The sequence below is a fragment of the Choloepus didactylus genome, chromosome 6, assembly GCF_015220235.1.
Source record: "Choloepus didactylus isolate mChoDid1 chromosome 6, mChoDid1.pri, whole genome shotgun sequence".
Classification (NCBI taxonomy): domain Eukaryota; kingdom Metazoa; phylum Chordata; class Mammalia; order Pilosa; family Megalonychidae; genus Choloepus; species Choloepus didactylus.
In genome coordinates this window covers 17,566,531-17,587,532 of record NC_051312.1, presented here as the reverse complement: position 1 = coordinate 17,587,532, position 21,002 = coordinate 17,566,531, and positions in this window count along the sequence as shown.

Genomic DNA, 21,002 nt, shown 5'->3' with positions numbered 1-21,002 from the left:
GGTTGTCCCACCCATTCCAATGGCTTCAGCAGGATCCCTGCTCTCTCCAAACACTAGAGTGATTGCTCACATACCCAAACTTTGGAGAGGCCACCTTGTTCTTGGCCCCACAAACATCAGGGTGGTACCCTGATTCTCTGCCATCCCCAGGATACAGGTTTTCCCCACTCTAAACAGTGGGGTGGTGGCAAGGCTCTGAAAAATCTCCAGGGAATCTTCTCATCCTCTTTGAACTTTGGGAAAACTTACCTTCTCCACACGCATGGACAGGTCCTCTCTCCTGGCCCAAGGTGTCTTAGCTCCAGTTCTTGGCTTCCATGGTTCTGCCTTTGAAGTAATTTTCCCTTCAATCTGTTCCTTGTCTGTCTCTTTTAGCTCAGAGTGGCAGTGGTTCTGTTCATACAGATCTCACAAAGATTTGTCAGCTTGACATGCAGCATACAGGGGTCAAAACAGTCAGACAATGGGACTTCCACAGATCCTTCCTGGATAACTCCAACTCCAAGCCTGGCTCATCCTGACATGGCTAAGTGGTCCCATGTTTGGTTAAATCCTCACATGGGGCTCTAGCCTCTGGGGTCTCACTTTTGGAAGCACAGAATTTTCCAGATCATCAGTTTCTGATTTCTTTGTACCCATGAGTTCAGTTCTCAGCTTATCTCTTTCCTACCACCTTTCACTATAAGCAGCAGGGAGAAGCCAGGCTGCATTTTCCACATTTAATTTGGAAATCTCTTCAGCTGAGTATCGCAGCTCATTGCTATCAAAGTCTGTCTTCCATCTGACACCAGGACTCAATTTTGCCAAATTCTCTGTCACTTTAAAGCAAGGATCACCTTTCTTACATTTGCAACAATGCATTCATCATTTCTGTCTAAGATGTCATTGGAAGTATCTCTAGAGCCCATATTTATACTAATAGTCTCTTCAAAGCAGTCTAGGCCTTTTCTATCAGGCTCTGCACAATTCTTCCAGAATCTTTCCCTTATCCATTCAAAAAGCCAAAATAGAATGTTTTATACTTGAAAACTCAGCAGCACCCCACTTCTCTGGAATCAAAATCTATTTTGGTTTTCTAAAGCTGCCAGAATGCAATATAGCAGAAATAGATTGGCTTTTATAATAGGAGTTTTTTAGTTCATAAATTTACAATTCTATGGCCATGATAATGTCCCAGTTAAGGCATGAACAGTACAATAACTTCTCTGAAGAAAGGCCAATGACATCTGGGTTTCCTCTGTCACATGGGAAGGCATATGGCCAGTCTGCTAGTCCTCTCCAAGATTTAGCCCCTTGTTACCATGGATGTCTCCAAAATGTCTCTGGGCTTCTGTCTTAGCTTCCCTCTTAGCTTCTCCCAGGGCAAACTCTGGATTACATATCTTACCTTCTCTCCAAAATATCTCTCACAGGTTCTCTGACCTCTCTTTCTCTGTGACCTCTCTTCAAGGACTCCAGTAAAGGACAAGATCCATCTTGAATGGGTGGGGTTACATATCCATGGAAACAATATAATCAAAAGGTCCTACCCACAATAGATCTGCTCCTACAAGAGTGGATTAAAAGAACATTGCTTTTCTGAGCTACATAACAGCTCCAAACCAGCACAGGAGTCAACATTTTCCAATAAAGTTAATTGCTTTATTTACACACAAGTTTTTCCCAATCACAGTGAAGATCACTCCAATAAAGACCTGATTTATTTCTGCCTCTCTACATCCACATCCGTGGACATTTCCTGTCCACACTGACTCTGATATTAGCCATGTGACTTGTTTTGGCCAAATGGATGTTAGCAGATGTGACACAAGCAGAGGCTTGAAAATTACTTGTGCATTGGGGCTGGCTTTCTTCCTGCTCATGGAACCATGAATCATCACATGAAAAAGCCCAAGATTGCCTAAGGAGTCCTGAGAAACATGTGAGCCAGTCACCACCCCCCATTAGCCCAGCCCACAGGCAGAGATCCCAAGAAACAGAGCTGTGTCACTGACCTACAACAGAACCATGAGTGACTCTGGCTGAGACCAGAAGAATAGTCCAGCTGATCCTAGTCAAATGGCCAAAAGAATAGTGAGCTAAATAAATCATTCTTTTAAGCCACTAAATTCACATGATTTGTTTTACAGTAAAATATAATTGCTGCACATGCATTTTCAAAATTGCTAACATATACCCCAAATGACACCACTTTCTCATCAAAAGGGTGATCACTTAGTGTCATTGAGTTGTCACATTGAGCAACAAATCTGGGATTCAGGGTGACATGAAGTAAGTACTCACCATAAGATGATAAAAATCTTTCACATTTAAAATTGTATATATTTAAACTATGGTGGATAATCTGCAATATAGTGAGCAATCCTTCAGACAAATAGAAAATCTATCAGATGAAAAGCTTTGAAAACCTGTTTGAATGCATTGGATAACTTTAAATTCAATCAGGAATTGGGTCCATGACTCCAGAAAGAAGGGAGTCTGCTTGTTAGTAGTATTTTTCTTCTTCCTGGAGAATTTTTTTACTCACAGGCTTCAGCTGAGATGCTGAGAGGAGAAGGAGTTTTTTTCACTCATTGGGCTGGGGGGATAAAAATTAGAACCCAGGAATGAAATTTTAAGAATGGCATAAAAAAGTTAGAAGGAGATTGGGTCACTAATGAACATGGTACTGCCTTATCAGTCCTCCACTGCCTAGGTTTACATGTGAAAAACATAATTTCTTCCTTTTTTATTTGTGATTTTTTATCAGTTATAGCTGAACTTAATTTTATCTACTATGGTGTGTTGGTTTGGGTTATTATGTCCCCCAAAATGCCATTATCTTTGATGCAGTCTTGTGTGGGCAGGAAACTATTGGTGTTGACTGGGTTGGAGACTTTTAATTGGATGTTTCCATGGAGATGTGATCACTCACCTGTGGATGAGATCTTTCATTGGGTAATTTCCATGGAGGTGTGGCCCTGCCCATTCAGTGTGGGCCTTGATTAGTTTACTGGAGCACTATATAAGCTCAGACAGGACTGAGCTTGCTACAGCCAAGAGGGACACTCTGTGGAATGCACAGGAGTTCAGAAGAGGAGATGAGAGACATTTTAAAGATGGTTATTAGAAGCTTATGCAGACATTTTGGAGAATGTCATTTTGAAATGCAACCTGGGAGCAAGCAGATGCCAGCCATGTGCCTTCCCAGCTAACAGAGGTTTTCCGGATGCCAACAGCCTTTCTGCAGTGAAGGTACACTTTGTTGATGGACACTTTATGGCCTTAAGACTGTAATTATGTAACCAAATAAACTCCCTTTTATAGAAACCAATCCATTTCTGGTGTTTTGAATTCTGGCAGCATTAGCAAAATAGAACATATGGTATCTTCTTCATTTTTTCAAGACATAATAGGGAATTGTGATTATCACATTTAGCCTGGGTAAGAACTACCCTTCTGGAGAGGAAGTGGGGTATTCCCTCAAGGGAATAAATGCCCCTTGAATCATGCAAGGCTATGGAAATAATCAAACAGCAAATTCAAATGGTGAGAATGAGGAGAACTTAAATAAAGCACTGTGTAAATGGCTAGGGCAGGAGTGGATATAGTGACAGTCAAGAGCATTTATTACATCTAAGTCTGAATGGTCAAGAGGAAGAATGGGTTCCTGAACACTGCAGATAAAGCCAATGGGGAGTGTGAACTTCCTCAGTCACCCCATGTGGACAAAGCAAGATGGAGCCACAGAAATGAGCACTCTGCCTTCAGGTTCCTCCCATCCTATGTTCTATCAGAGCCTCTTGCCTGGAATGAAGGAGTCAGGTTGCTCATTGAGCTGTGGCTATTTTGGTCTCCCAGGGTTCAGAGTAGGGTAGAGGAGGATGGAGAGTGAATTTGGAGGGTCAGCTGGGGAGTAGCTAGCTCCCTCCCATTGTCAGTGATCAATCCAAGGAAGGACAGGAGCAGGCATCCTACACTTGTATGGCCTGGAGGTGACTGTCTCTTTAATTTTACACCCTGGTTTGCTCACGTGCCTCACTCTACTCCTGAACCCAAATCCTAAAGCAGAAATTAAAACTCAGTTGTTAGTTTCAGAAGTTAAGCAGTAATGGTGAAATGGTTTCTTTTATCTGGGCCTAACACATTTGGTAATTAACACTTGGCAAGAGAGATTTACTCCAGAGAATCCCATAGAAGAGAGGAATGCTGGCCTGTGCTACATGGTTGCAGCCCAAGACCAAGGACAAAATGGCTGTTTTCAGACCTTGGGTGTTGGCATGGCCTTCAGGAGTGAGACCACTCATACCTCATCTCCAGGTTTTGGCTACTCCTCAAGAAGAAAACTATTTTTATTCTTGGCCTAGTTTTCAGTAAATTTTTGATAATTATAACTCATCCTGTTCTCAGTATCCCCTGTTTAGAATTAAGGCAGTAAAAATGTACAAGATTAGAAAATGCTGAGATAAGATAAGTCAAAAATGCAATAATGGACTTGATGTCTGAATATGATGGCAGCAACAACCAGGAATGAACAGTAGGACACACAAGAAGAGTAGAGAGGAAAATATATATATATATGAACTCTATGAATATTGGATTTATAGAGTCATTCAATATGGGGCCAGTGAGATCAGAGACATATGGGATTCATTTAAAATATTTAATATTCAATATTTGAATACAAAATATGTATCTATTAGGAATGTCACCTTGAAACAAACTGTGGTATGATCATAAAATAGCATATTATGTAGCTCCTAAAATGAGTATGAAACATTTCTAATCAAGTTGAGAAATCCTCATAGTATATTATATGTGAAAAGATATTAGTTCAGATCATATGACATCAAATCTGTATAAATATATGCTAGGAAAATCTGAGGAGAAATAATCATGCTAGCTTTTTCTGAACACTAACAATATGACTGAACACTATCTCCCAAGTTCTTTGTGGTTATGAATTCAACTTTACCCCCAAATGCCAAACTGAGGCTGTTATCCCTAATAACCATAAGGGTCCTGTGTACTTTTGAAGCCAGAAAAGAAGTCTTGGAACTTCATGAGGTTAGGTCTTAGAGACAGGAGCATGTATTGGTAAAGAGTCAGAACTTGACTTTGAACCCTGACTAGTAAGTGACCTTGGACAAGTTACTTAAACCCTCTATGTCTCAGTTTGCATATCTGCAGAATGAGCCTAATAATAGTAACTGCCATGGAGGATTTAGTAGAATATGTATAAAATGCTCAGGCCAGTGTATGCATAGGACAAGCATTATATAAATAACTCTTAACTGAGTCTTGAGGGGCACATGAAAGGACAGAGAAATGGGACAACCTGAGAAAATTTCCCACTACTTTCCTTCATGCAACACCCCAGAGAATAATTAATGGGAAAGGCTGTCTTCTGTTAATTGATTTTCTCCATCCTCAGTGGACCCCCAGGATACATTTAAGAGAATCTTTAGCTGGAGGCACCTTTCCTGAAAGAGTTCTAAGCTCTCCTGAGAACAAAGGACTAGTCTGCAATACAGGATCAATAAAAGGTATCAGTGTCATCATTCCTCCAGATTTAACTAGGCTTAGAATCCTCAAGAATATCTGGTTAAGTAACCTTGGCATGGACATCCTAGAGTTATTTCCCTTTAGTGCCTCCAATTACTATGACACCCCCCTCTCCCCCCCATCCCATTCAGTAGTTTTGCCTAACCCTCTTTACCACCTTCTTTACCTATAGATCCCTCTTTTTGTTTTCATTAACCTCAATTTTGAAAGATTTGCCTACCAAATAACTTCATATAACATTAACCAAAATATTAATAATCATCAAACAATAATTAGAAAAAACAATAAACTCATTATAGCATCTATTAATCAAGAGTCCGCTCTGTAGCAGGCAATGTATTAGACAATATTTGTTCTATTAACTAAGAGCTCACAATAGTGCCATGAGCTGGGTATTATCTCTATATATGATGAAAATTAGGCTCCAAGGGATTAAGTAATTGTGCCAGTTTGAATGTATTATGTCCCCCAAATGCCATTATCTTTGATGTAATCTTGTGTGGGCAGACATTATCAGTGTTGATTAGATTGTAATTCTTTGAGTGTTTCCATGGAGATGCACCCCACCAAACTGTGGATGATGACTCTGATTGGATAATTTTCATGAATGTTTTGCCCCACCCATTCAGGGTGGGTCTAAGTTGAGTCACTAATGGGAGCCATATAAATGAGCTGACAAACAGAACTCAGTGCAGCTGTGAGTTACATTTTGAAGAGGAGCTACAGCCAAGAGGGACACTTGAAGAAAGCACAGGAGCTGCAGATGACTGACAGTTTGAAGACTACTGTTGAAAGCAGACACTTGCTCCAGAGAAGATGAGAGAGGACAAATATCCCAAGTGCAACTAAGAGTGACATTTTTGAGGAACTGCAGCCTAGAGAGGAACATCCTGGGAGAAAGCCATTCTGAAACCAGAACTTTGGAGCAGATGCCAGCCACGTGCCTTCCCAGCTAACAGAGGTTTTCTGGACATCATTGGCCATCCTCCATTGAAAGTATCCAATTGCTGACAGTGTTACCATGCACACTTTATGGCCTTAAGACTGTAACTGTGTAACCAAATAAACCCCCTTTTATAAAAGCCAAGCCATCTCTTGTGTTTTGCATTCTGATAGCATGTGCAAACTAGAACAATAATTCAGCAAAAAGTTGGGCAGTGGATAAGTGGTGGAATTTAACCTACCTCATTAGTTAATTTCCCCATTTTTATAAATGAAAGACAATAAAAATATTTCAGTATGAAATAGAGACACCTCAGTGAATTGTTATTATTCTCAGGCAAAAAAATTGATAGCATAACATCTTTGTGTTGTATAACTTAGAAGAAATATATATTTCCATTAGTTTTTTAATATATCAATAATATTTTTCTGTTGTCAATTTTGAAGGCAATGGAAACAGAAATAGTAGGATTCTTGATGTTGGAGGTAACTCATCAACAATCTATATTGGGACTTCAGGTCTCTTAACACTACAATTTCTGGTAACTAAAAGTGCCAACATTTAAGGTATGATATGCACTCTGACATTTCTACTTTCAAGGGTTTCCTCAGTAGAACTCTTGACTGCAAAACATATTCTTTCTTGTCATCATCTAGTAGATTATTTCCACATTCTTCCCCAGTTCCCTAGGGTGCCCTGCAAATGTATCTTCATTCTCTGCCCAAATTACTTTGTGATATATCTGGATTACATACTAACCTGTACAAACCTACCAAATTTCACTTCTTATTCAAAGTTCCATGTAATTTTGGTGTTTGAATGAACTGAATGTACAATTTAAATTATTTAGTGTGCTACAGGAAATATAGATCCTGCACCAAATATACATCTCTTTCCTTGGTCTCACACAGAAGTTGAGATTTAAAACACAGTCAATATCATCCTTTACTCTTTGATATGATTTACATTAGTCCTAACTAGATCTGAGAAGCTGAAGTTTTAAAACATAGTCAATATCATTGTCTATCCTTCAGTCTGATCTACCCAACTTTCAACAAAGCCCATTTCATTCATATCTCCAGTAGAAATCTGATCTCCTTTTCAGTATCTTTAACAGTTGCTACATGGGACATTGACAACACTCACAGCTGCCAATCTCTGGCTCTGAGTGCCAGGAACCACAAAGACACCATAAAGTCCAGGGACTGACCAGGTCACACACAAACATCTCAGCATCTCAGAATTTAGAAATAACTGTTACAACGCATGAATAGATGTGACTGCTGTAAGAGCTTGCAATCTAGTAACCTTTGCCATAAGGCTTTCTGTGATAACCTATGCTCCCAGATTCAATTATCAGAGTTTGCACTTTATAGTTAGTCCATATTAGTAAGGTGTTATAAAGTTTGTCTTTTTGTTTCTGGCTTATTTCACTCAACATACTGTCCTGAAGGTCCATTCACCTATTTGTATACCTCACAACTTTATACCTTATTGCTGCTGCTCAATATTCCATTGTATGTATACACCACAGCCCACCATTCCATTTATCAGCTGATGTACCCTTCGGCCACCTCCATTCTTTGAATATTGTGAATACTGCTGCCACCAACACCAGTGTGCAAATGTCTACTCATGTCCTTGCTCTCAGTTTCTCTAAGTGTACACCCAATAACAGGGTTGCAGTGCCATATGGCAGCCCCGTACTTAGCTTCTTGTGGTACCACTGCACTGCCTTCCAGATGGGCTGCGCCATCTACTTCCCCACCAACAGTGAATAAGTACATCCCTCTCTCCACATTTTCTCCAGCACTTGTATCCCTCCATTTATTTTTTAAAGTTTTTTTCACACATCTTAAAATCCATCCTAAGTAAGAAACCAGTAATTCCCAGTATAATCATATAGTTATGCATTCATCACCACAATCTATATGAGGACATTTCCATTTCTTCCACAAAGAAAGAGGAAAAGGAGAAAAAAAATGAAAAATAATAAAAAGAAAGATTGAAGAAAAAATACAATGAAAAGTCAGACAACAACAACATCAAGCATCCCGTACCACTCCCTATATCCCCCACTTATAGGCATTTAGCTTTGGTATATCACATTTGTTACAATTAATGGAAGCATAGTATAATGTTACTGTTAACTATAGACTCTACTTTGCATTAATTGTATTTTTCCCATATACCATCCAATTTTCAACAACTTCCAATGTTGACAATCATTTGTAAAATGAATTTGTAAAATGAATTTGTAAAAGCATTCTTACATTAGTACATTTAGTCATTATAATTGACCACTCTACATTTCACTAAGTCAAACAGTCCCAGTCTTTATTTTCTATCTTTCTTTGTGGTGTCATACGTGCCTCTAGTCTTCCTCTTTCAAATGTAGTCACACTTGGAGTACTCACACTTGGAGTCACTCTATTCAGATCTATTCTGTTTGGGGTACACTGTGCTTCTTGGATCTGTAATGTTATGTCTTTCATAAGAGATGGGAGATTTTCAGTGACTATTTCCTCCATTGTTGTTTCTTCTCCTTTTCCCTTCTTTTCTCCTTCTGGGATGCCAATGATTTGTATATTCATGTGTTTCATGTTGTCATTCAATTCTGTGAGCCTCTGCTCATATTGCTCCATTCTTTTCCCTATCTGTTATTTTGTGTGTAGGATTTCAGATGATATGCCCTCTAGTTCATGAATCATTTTTTCTTCCTCTTCAAATCTGTTTTATGCCTCCATTGCATTCTTCATCTCTTCTATTGTGTCTTTCATTCCCATAAGCTCTGCCATTTGTTTTTTCAAGCTTGCTAATTCTTCTTTATGGTCACCCAGTGTCTTCTTTATATCCTTCATTTCTTTTGCCACATTTTCCTTCAGCTTGTTGGTTTGATTTAGAAGATTTGTTTGAACATCTTTAATTAGTTGTTTTAACTCCTTTATCTCATGTGTGGTGTATGTTTGTTCCTTTGTCTAGGCCATATCTTCATTTTCCCTATTGTGAATTGTAATTTTTTGTTGTCTAGGCATTTGGTTTCCTTGATTACCCCAATCAGATTTTCCCAGACTAGATGTGCCCAAGTCTCAAAAAGAGATTATAATCAGTATCAAGTTTCCCTGATGATGAGACCCATCAGGTTTTCAGACTTTCCTGTGAGGCCTCTATATTCTCTGCTTTTCCTTTCTTGCCCAGCAGGTTTTGCTTGTCAGCTGGCCTTTCCCCATAGCTGAAAAGAGTTGTGGTTCCTTCAATTCTCAACAGACCTTTTCCCTGCCAGGGACCGAGAGTGAATCAGAAGCCAAGCTTAAGCTGTTTCTGTTTTGTTTTGTTTTCTTCCCCTAGGCCCTGGGATCAGAATTCTCAGAGGGAAGGCAACCTCTTGATCTGTGCCCCACCCCCTCTTTCCTTAGGTAAAATATACCCTTTAGTGAATTATCTCCTTCACTTGACTTCTTCTTTGGTCTCTCTAAAGTTCTTAACTCCACCCTTGACTGGATCAGCACTGACAACTGAAAATACCTGAGGCTTTCTCTGATGAGCTACTTGGAATGAGAGGAAAAAAAAAGAAAAAAGAAAGAAATCTCATTTTCATAGCCAGTCCCCAATCCCCCAGTTTTGCCAGTTGAGAACTGGAGTTGGTATCTGGTTCTGTGGGCCCCTTTTTTGGGGACACAGTCCTTTTCCAATATTCTGAGATCCAGTGTCTCCAAAAACCTGTTTTTATTTGTTTATTAATATTATTTTCCATCAGCCCCACCTCCTGTCTCCCTTGCTGGGTGAGACCTCAGACTTCCTTTGCTGCTTGATCTGGGTATATCTATGCTCATAGATTATATTCAGTAGTCCAAATCTGTTAATTAAAACTGCAATTGGAGCTTGGTTCAGCTACCTTCCTCTGCTCCCAGCAGAGACTGTATCTTTTTCCCACGGGGAAGTGTTCTAACTCAGCCTGTCATGCCAGTGGGGGAGAGCCACCATCCACTCCCATTTGGGGGGCTTTACTTACAGTTCTGCACTGTGGTCTCAGCACTTTCACCCATTCCAACTGGTGTAGGATGTGTGTCCAGTCACAGATATCCCCTAAACTGTTGTTCCAGACTATTTACTAGTCATTCCTGGCTATTTTCTAGTTGCTCTAGAGTACTAACTAAAGTCCACACCTCTTTACACCTGATTTACATTTTTTGATTCAGTCAGTATAAGAACCACATTTTATACCATACCCATCTAGGAAATTGACAATGTCCTCATTAGATCAGGCTTGAAAAATTTTTAGTTTTCTTTTTTTAATTCAGTTTTATTGAGATATATTCACATAATCTATAATCATCTGCAGGGTACAATCTGTTGTTCACAGTACCATCATATAGTTGTGCCCTCATCACCACAATCAATTTTTGAACATTTTCATTACTCCAAAAAATAAATGAATATAAGTACAAAAGAACTAAAACATCCCATCCCCCACTGCCACCCCCAATTATTCATTTAATTTTTGTCCCCACTTTTCTACTCATCTGTCCATACACTGGATAAAGGGAGTGTGAGCCACAAGGTTTTCACAATCACATGGTCACATCTTGTAAGGTATTTAGTTATACAGCCATCTTCAAGAATCAAGGCTATTGGGTAAGCAATGGCTCTTGATTAACTGTATCCACATAGTAAATTTACAACTACTTTTTATTTCAGTCACCTTTTCTTCTCCAAATTGTGTGATGAAATATGAAAAGGAATTAATCAAATAGAATGAGTGTATAAAAAGTGTTTTTTTTTTTTTTCATCTTCCTCTTGTCTACCAAATTTAAACTGAGAGTTTTAGGATAATTTTATAATGAATAAGGCAGGCAATGCACAACTCCTCACTCTTCTGGGTATGACTGATTACATAGACTTCATTTAATTATAGCTGCATCTCTCACTGAATTTCATTAAAAAGTGTAGAATTTTAGTGTAACAGATTTGTCAACAGTTTGATTTCTCCTTACCAAATTGATCAATCATGGTGGTGTTTATGAAATAATAGCTATTAGTGTCTATTTTCAAAATATTTTCAGTGACCATAACTCATCTTGCTTAACATATCTGAGGATTTGTATTGGCAGTACTCTATTTTATGTGAGCAGAGGGAAATATTTTCAAGTACTTAAAACTAGAATTGAAATGATATAGAAATTAATTATTCTTACTTTCACATCCAAAGCTATGTGAAGGAAACATTTATTAAAGCATAAACTATATATTTTTTTAAGTTTTATGCATATTGTTTTCACTTTTATCATTAAATAGTAAAACATCTCAACCAGTCCATAAACTGTTTATAGTCAGTTTCAACAGTTGGCGGGTATTTATAGATGATGATTAAAAGGTATCTTCATGAATTTTCAATACTACTTGGTGGTAGATAAAACAATACAAGATGCAAATAAATAATTTATTAATATTCCTACAACTAAGATTAGAGGCAATCTTTATGAAGAACTCCTTAATGCTTCAGGAGTATATCTTCTTTACTCCTTTTTTTCAGGGAAGAATGATAATGGGAAAGATAATTGCTAACATTTACTGGGTTCTTATTGTCTAAAGCCCTTTCTGTCTTTTAGTCCCTGCAATAGCCCTATGAGTTGGCAACTATTCATCCATTTTTATAGATGAGGCAACTAATGCACAGAGAGGTTTATAATGTGCTCAAAGTCACACAGCTAGCAATTACAAGTCAGGAAAGTCTATTCTCCCTCTCTTCATATACATTGAGGATTTATATATTTCAATAACTTTTTTTTACTTTTGACATAGAAATTCTAGAAAATGGACAAAATACAGGAGAATAAATCATGTCACCCATTACTGTTAACATTAGCTATTCTCAATGACTATACTGTGTGTGTGAGTGAGTGTGTTTATGTGTGTACAGAGGCATTTTGTGCAGTCAACCTCAGCATATGAGTGTTGATTATTTTTAATTATATGATTTTTGAATTATTAAAGACAATTCCATATTGTCTTTTTAAAATTTTGCATCTTTTATTCCCAGTTCATCAATCATATGCCAAAGGTGTTTCATATAAGTGAGTCTTTCTGCCATTATCAAGTTGTAAATTATTATAACAATTTTTTCTTTTATAGTTTATCATTGTGGTATTATATATCAGAAATAAATTTACCATCCAAAGATTACATTGATGTCCATCTGTTTTTTCTCTTATCCATGGTAAGCCAGGTCTCCCACCAATAATGGAAGACTTTATGATATTCCTTCCAACATACAATACTAGAAATATCATATGTTAAATTATTTCCAATTCTTGGAATTATTCCATATTCCTCTATGTGTTCTTTTGACACATGTCTATTCTTATAGTAATAATGAATTATTTAAATTTATAACCCTTTTAAAATATATTTATTATTACAGCATTTGTAGGTTTACAGAAATAGTCATTTTAATATCTGAAATTTCAACTCCTCTATAATTATTGATTTTTAAAAAAATTTCTTCACTTTTTCTGATTTTCTCTTTTTCTCAAAGAATGACAGGTTGGAATGGAGTAAGCCCAACATGTGTGTGCCGGTTTGAATGTATTGTGTCCGCCAAATGCCATCATCTTTGATGTAATCTTGTGTGGGCAGACGTTATCAGTTTTGATTAGATTTCTTTGAGTGTTTCTTTGGAGATGTGCCCCACCCAACTGTAGGTGATAACTCTGATGAGATAATTTCCATGGAGGCATGGCCCCACCCATTTAGGGTGGGCTTTGATCAGTGGAACCATATAAATGAGCTGATAGGCAGAGGCAACTCAGTGCAGCTGTGAGTGACAATTTGAAGAGGAGCTACAACCAAGAGGGACACTTTGAAGAAAGCACAGGAGCTGCAGATGAGAGACAGTTTGAAGATGGCCATTGAAAGCAGACTCTTACCTGGAGAAGCTGATGGGAGGACAAATATCCCAAGTGCAACTAAGAGTGACATTTTTGAGGAACTGCAGCCTACAGAGGAATGTCCTGGGAGGAAGCCATTTTGAAACCAGAACTCTGGATCAGATGCCAGCCATGTGCCTTCCCAGCTAACAGAGATTTTCCAGACACCATTGGCCATCCTCCAGTGAAGGTACCCGATTGCTGATTTGTTACCTTGGACACTTTATGGCCTTAAGACTGTAACTGTGTAACCAAATAAACCCCATTTTATAAAAGCCAATCCATCTCTGGTGTTTTGCATTCTGGCAGCATTAGCAAACTAGAACAATGTATCTATTGTGAATCTTTAATGAATAAAATCATGGTGACCATATCTACAAAAAGTAAGAATAATACATCTGTAGTATTTGGGAAGTGAAATATTATCTTTGACATTTTCTGTGTCTTAATACCTATCATAAGTTGATGTTTGTTGTTCATTGACCCAATTTATCTGAACTCAATCAAACTGAATAGCAAATGCTTCATTCCTTTTTTATCTTCATAGCTCTGTTTTGTCTTGGAAGAATACTGGGTCCAAAGCTACACCTGCCTGGAAGCAATTCCACACTTTCTACAGGGATGATGATGTTTCAGGAATTTTCAAAAAATAATCCATTAAACTCAGGCATGACTAACATTCCTATCCACATTTAGTTGTCGGCCACGTAGACCTCTAGAAGCAACCAATGATAATGATAGCCAACTATGATTTAACAGTTTTGATGCACTGAACTGTGTTTTGAGAACTTGCATCATTTCCTTTATAACTCTCCCATAACCTTGTAGTTCATGGGCTCTCACTTTAAAATGCCTAAATCTAGATTTAGGTTTCTTAAGCCACTGGGACATATTCATAAATACAAAAGCATATCAGAACCCAAACTCCAAAGCCCAATCCCTTAACCACTGTACTGAGTTATTTTCCAATAAACAAAAATACCATAACACTGAGACAATATTTGGGGCCAATATTGAACTGAACACATTCACCTATAGAAAGTTTAAAATGAAAGCTTTCATAGAAGACTGATTCCATAACTTTATTGGGTACACAAGCCTCTGCCTTACCAAATTTATCAGAATTGAAATTTTGATGTTATTTTTTGAGGAAGTTTGTAGATGTTGTATTAAATATATTCATTGCAAAGTTTGTAAAGTTGTCGTGAAGAGGGGCAAAGTTCTTAAAATTCAAAGAAGATATTTTAAAAATCTCATTGACAATCTGGAACAGAAAGTCTATTTCAAAATTATTCCTAGAAGATGCCACTTATACTTGTAAAATTATAAAATGAGTCATATAAGGAATTAACAGAAGTCTTTAACAAAATATTAATATAACCATTGATTGCTGCCTTATGTTTCAGAATCATAGAATATCTTACAGTACAGATTTTAGAGCTTCCACTCAACCTTTCAAAAATCTCTGTCAATTCTCTTGAGACAAAATAAATTATTTTGAACCTTGGAGCACTGAATAATTATTACTTGTCTACTTTGAAGTGAAAGGAAGGGTTGTTTTCACCAGAAGGGTACCAAAGTATTTATTCACGGGACCAATTGAGGAAAAGCCTGGCACATATGAAAATGATAGGGGTATCATTTTACCTGAGTTACCAATATATTACCTTGTGACCTTTCTGATCTTAGGAGCTCTGAGTTAATGATTAGAGGAGGAAATATTACAGGAATCACCCTCTTCATCCTCTTAAGATTCTGAGATTTTCCCAGAATTTTAGCAGTGCTCTTTGTTATATTCCTACATTATAACTGCAACATGGAACCTGTGCCACATCATCTTAATTAGGATGGTGTTCCAGTTCGCTTATGCTGCTAGAATGCAAAATACCAGAATTGGATTGGCTTTTATAAAGGGGATTTATTTGGTTACACACTTACAGTCTTAAGGCCATAAAGTGTCCAAGGTAAACCATCAAAAATAGGGTACCTTTACTGGAGAAAGACCATTGGCATGTGGAAAAGCTCTGTTAGCTGATAAGGCATGTGGCTGGCATCTGCTTGCTTCCAGGTTGCATTCCAAAATGGCATCCTCCAAAATGTCTCTGTGTCAGGTTCTCGGGGCAAGCTCTGGACTAGTACCTCCAAAGCATCAGCAAAACTCTGCTTTCAATGGCAGTCTTCAAAATGTCTCTGTAAGCTGCTCTCCAAAATGTCACTCACAGCTGCTCTGAAGTCCTTCTGTTTGTGAGCTCTTTTTATAAGACTCCAGTAATTAAATCAACACCCACCTTGAATTGGTAGGGCCACACTTCCATGGAAACATTCAGTCAAGAGGTCACACCCTAATCAAAGTTGTCACTCACAATTGGGTGTGTCACAGCTCCATGGAAACACTCAATCAAAAGGTTCCAACCTAATCAACACAATATATCTGCCACTACAAGATTGTATTAAAGATAATGGCATTTTGGGGGCCATAACACATCCAAATTGGCACAGATTCCCACCTTCACACACCCATGTATTTCTTCCTCAGTAACCTTCCTTCATAGATATCTGCTTTTCATCTTTTCAACCATGAGACTGAGCAAATTTTGTCTCCTGAGAGCCATATCTTATGATCGACATGCTGCCATTGGTAACCCAATGCTCTATTCATCCATCATGTCACCAGCATCTGTGTGGATGGCCTGGGAGCCAAAATGGCTGGACTCTGCATCTTTATCCCAATTGTGTGCCTTCCTCAGCTCCACTTCTCTGGGCCTGCTATCTACCACTTCTATAACATGCCCCAGGGGTTAATCTTTTATTGAACCTAAATCATAAAGAGCTTAGGGGTTGAGTTTGTACTTATTTCTGTAATTGTATTGTTGGCCCAAATATTATTCCTAAACAATCCTAGTAATTTAAGGTATTATCACTTTTTCAAATCCTTTCAATGATTGTGTAATAATAATAGTTACAAAATGAAATGAACTCATAACTCAAAAGAACTGTTTTACAAATATTATGAGATGAGTAGAAACTCTGAACCCCAAGGAGCTCCACTGTCATCCAATTTTGAAATCTCACTTCCTCACAAACACTGTCAAGATCAAAATAATAAGGAGAAATAGGGACTTCAAAGAGGGCAGAGCTCATTTGAGATATGCAAGAATTTCACTTAATGGATCCTGGTTTTCTCCTCTTTAGAGAACCTTAAAATATGTAGCTGGGTTTTGTACCCTGAGATGCATACAAATTTCCTTATAATTATACAACACTTTACTTTTCATATAGTTCCATTGCAGAGATTTGATTTTTTCCTAGTGCCACGTGAAGCTGATTGGTAAGAAATCATACCCATACACAAATGGAATACTTAGAATATTGAAGCCTGCCATGCCTTCCAGTAAAGGCAGCAATCTATCTCAAATCTCATGAAGTGTGATATATGGAGCATAAGATAAGTTGTTACTGATCAAATATATTTCCTCTGTTGTTCTGCCACTGTGTCTAAATGCCATATTGTTGGTATTATTTCTTCAAAAGTGTCTTAAAAGCTGTTCAATTGAAATGATTAAATCATTACAGTCCCTATCAGTGGGAACTTATAAGCAAGGGCTAATCAAATAATTAACTCATCAACATACTCTACTCTCTTCCCCCTAAGTAAACTTGTCTGAAACAGATTAGACCAGGGATGGGATTTTATTTAAAATATTTCTGTTTCCTAGTAATTGGCAGCATAGTTGAACTCCTTCCAAAAAGTAATGTTTCTGGAAAGATCTTTAGTAGGTATTTTAAATGAAAGATTAGAAATGAAGCATAATATATTGGCAAGAAATCCACAGCAGAAAACAGAAATTGTACCTACCAGTAAAGGGCACATCATATACTACATACTCTAATGCACTGTATATGCATTATCCAGTTTAATGCTCTACATGAGTGCTACTCTTTGATGAACCTACTACTATTAGTCCCATGAGGCATGGATATGTTACTGCACAACCAACAAGCAGCAGAGCCAGACTTCAACCCAGATTGGCTGATTCCAAAGCCATAACAGAAACCGCATTGAGGTACGTCTGCCATGAATTAGTTTACTGTATTACTCCTTAGTGCCTTGATTTCCTCACTGATACACAGGAAATAACACCATATCTACTATAAAGGCTGCTGTGATGATTGAATCAAGCAAGATATTTGAGGAAATATTTGTATGTATCTATCTAAAATGAAAATGTTTTGTAAACACTGAAGTACACACACATATGTATACACATATATAATACTTTATTATCAAGCTGTATTATTAACTTTTTTTGTCGTCTTGGGCAAATCCCTTAGCTTTTCTGGCTTCAGGTTCCTTACCCGAAAATTGAGAATATTGGACTAGATGATCTTTTATCCAGGTGTTGGACTAGAAATTCTCTCTTCCCAGCTCAAACTACTACAAGGTCAACAAAGAAAAGTCTAAAATCATGAGATCATGGTAAGTCCAGGGGGAAGTGAGGAAAGAATCCAGCATGGACAAGGCAAAGTGGGGCATGAAATCTGTAGGGACAAAAACCCCATGACAACCATGACACCAGAAAGCAATTACTGGCAGAGTTTTCTTCCCTCTAATTGCCTTTCTCCTTTCACCTCTGTCTGTAACCAGGTATTTAAGAGGATTCACATTTCTGAAAAAAACTTCTTGCTGGACAGCTATTTTCATGGCGAAAAGGGCAGATCCTGTGGTATGACAAGGCCTACCTGGAAAATTCCTTTGGAGAAGAAATAAGGACTATACCTCTAACAAGAAATCTGTGTTCTTGGGGGATGTGGGTCAACTTCAGAGGGCTGGACATAGTGAGGCCGGTGGGTTCTGGGCTTTCTCAATAGCTGTATGGTTTTTCCAGTAGGAGCTGCATGGAGCAAGGTTTATGGACCCCAGGATCTCCTTCTTCTTCTGCTTCTGTGGAACCCTCACTTCCAAACCCTCCACTTAGGACTCTTCCTCACATTCTCTTATGCTTCTTAACCAAATTCTCTAGGAATTTTTGATAGCTTTCTAAACTTCAATGAAAAGAATAACTGCAAATATAAAATTCCAGGTGATTTTCTGTGGTAGGATGGGGGTTTGAATTCTGATTCTGCAATTTCTTAAAGATGTGACCTTGAATGCCATTACTTTCTGTTTATAAACCACAAAATGGTGATATGGGAGTGTCTAGAAATAAATGAAAGAAAGCCTGTAAGCCTGATACATTGTAAAATTGAGATAAATCAAATATTATAATTTACTGGGTTTCAGGATAATTTCCTATGATCAAAAACTGCATGTCTATGTTTTCCAACTTTCTTGACTCCAAGGACTCTTTTAAGTTAATTTTTGCTCTTGAGGGATATTGTTTTTTGAAATAATGATTTGATTTTCATTTAAACATCCAGCTTTGATTCATAATTCCTCTGTAGCAAGAGACAAACTGAGTCACTGCATAATGAGATGACAAAGTACTCATATATGATTTCATTAGGCCTTTTCAAATTCTTCAAATATCTCTCCAGTGTCAGGTTTGAAGACCCTAGGAGTCTGGAGACAGTACACTGGGGAACACAGATGTCAGAGATGTCCACCCTGAGCACAGGCAGTGTTGGCCTAGCAGCCCCTTTTAACTTGTCTTACTTACATTGTTCTCATTCATTCAGAAACAGTCCCTGGGTTTCTTTACCACATTTTGAATCTGGTACAACCTAGCAAACTGACAAGGTCCTCATTAGATCAGGATTTCAAGAGGTTGCATCATCTCCAACTTTTCAGGTGATACATGCAAAGAAATTTATCAAAGACTAATCAGTATAGTATATGATGCTTTGTATTTTTCCTCTTGTCTACCAAATTTTAAAAGAAATGTTTAGGATAAATTTCATCATGAATGAGAAAAACAATGAATGATTCCTTCTTGGGAATGGTTGTTTACATAACCTACATTTACTTATGGCTGAATTGTAGAATGAAGAATTTTAGTGCAATTGATTAGTGAACAGTTGGACTTATTTTCATCAAATTGATCAAATACTGTGGTGTTTTGGAAATATTTTCAGAGCATTTATATTTTCAAAATATTTTCATTGAGTATAACTCTCTTGATTAACATATCTGGGGATCTGTATTGGCAGTACTGTATTTTAAGTATAAACAGAGAAAGATTTCCAGATTCTAAAGCTGGAGATGAAATGATACAAAAATGAGCAATTCTTAATTTCCCATCCAAAGTTGTGTGAAGGAAGCAATTATTAATGCATAAAAATATATTTATTAAGTTTTGCACATATTAGCTTTTAATATACTAAACATTAAATAAACATCTCAACTAGTCATGAACTGTACATAATTAATTTCAAAAGCTCAAGGATACTTAGTGGTGGTGAATAAAATGTGACTTCACATTTTAAAATAAAATTAGGAAATGTCTTTATAAAGAGTTCCTTGATGTTTCAGTAATAGTTCTTCCCTTTTCCTCTTTTTCAGAGAAAATGATAATGGGAAAGATAATTGTTAACATTTGCTTTGTTCTTATTGTTTTAAGCCCTTTATGTACTTTAACCCCTGCAATAGGTGATAATTATTATTAGCCCCTTTTTATAGATGAGGAAACTAAGGAACCCAGAGATTAATAACTTGCTCAGTCACAAAGCTAGTAAGTAGAAGTGAGGAAAATCTATTCTCCTTCTCTTTCTTGAGCTCTACATATGATGTGAGGATTTATATCTTTTTCTTAATATTGTCTTAGGTGTTTTACAAAATTGACAAAATACAGATAAGTAAAAAGAAGCAATAGAAAGCATATCAACCAACACTTTTAATATTTGTCATTCTAAATAGCTCATATGGTATGTGTGTGTGTGTATATAGCCATTTTGTGCATTTATCAACAGTATGTGAGTGGTGATCATTTTTTTGTATTAAGGTTTTTTTATATATATATATTAAAGGCAATCCTACATTGTCTTTTTAAATTTTTTCATTTTTTATTCCCAGTTCATCAATTATATTTCAAAAGTGTTTTATTTAAGTGAGTTTTCTGCCATAATGAATTTATCAATTGCTATACCATTTTTTATCTTTACACTTTCTCTTTTTGGTATTATATATCAAAAATAGGATTCCCACCAAGAGTTTATATAAATGTGTATTTATTTCTTATCTTAACCATAATGAGCCAGTCTTTTATGAAAAAGAGTTTATGGTTTTCCCACCTTTGACTTACTTACTTTATCATATATTAGATTTTTGCCTATATTTGGAATTATTCCTTAATTCTCTAGGGGTTCTTTTAACACATCTCTTCTTACAATAATGTGAATTATTTTTATAATATTTTCTTAAAATTTATTTTTATTAGAGCAATTGGTTTACAGAAAATTAATCCTTTTAATTTCTGAAAGTTCAAATCTTCTCTAATTATTAATCATTTTCAAAAAATATTTTGGCTTGAATCACTGGTTTGCTCTTTCATCTAAAGAAAGGATAGTTTGGAATGGAGCAAACCCAACAAGTGTTATCTATTATGAATCTGTGAGCTCAATCAATTTGACTGTATCTACATAAAGTTAAGGAT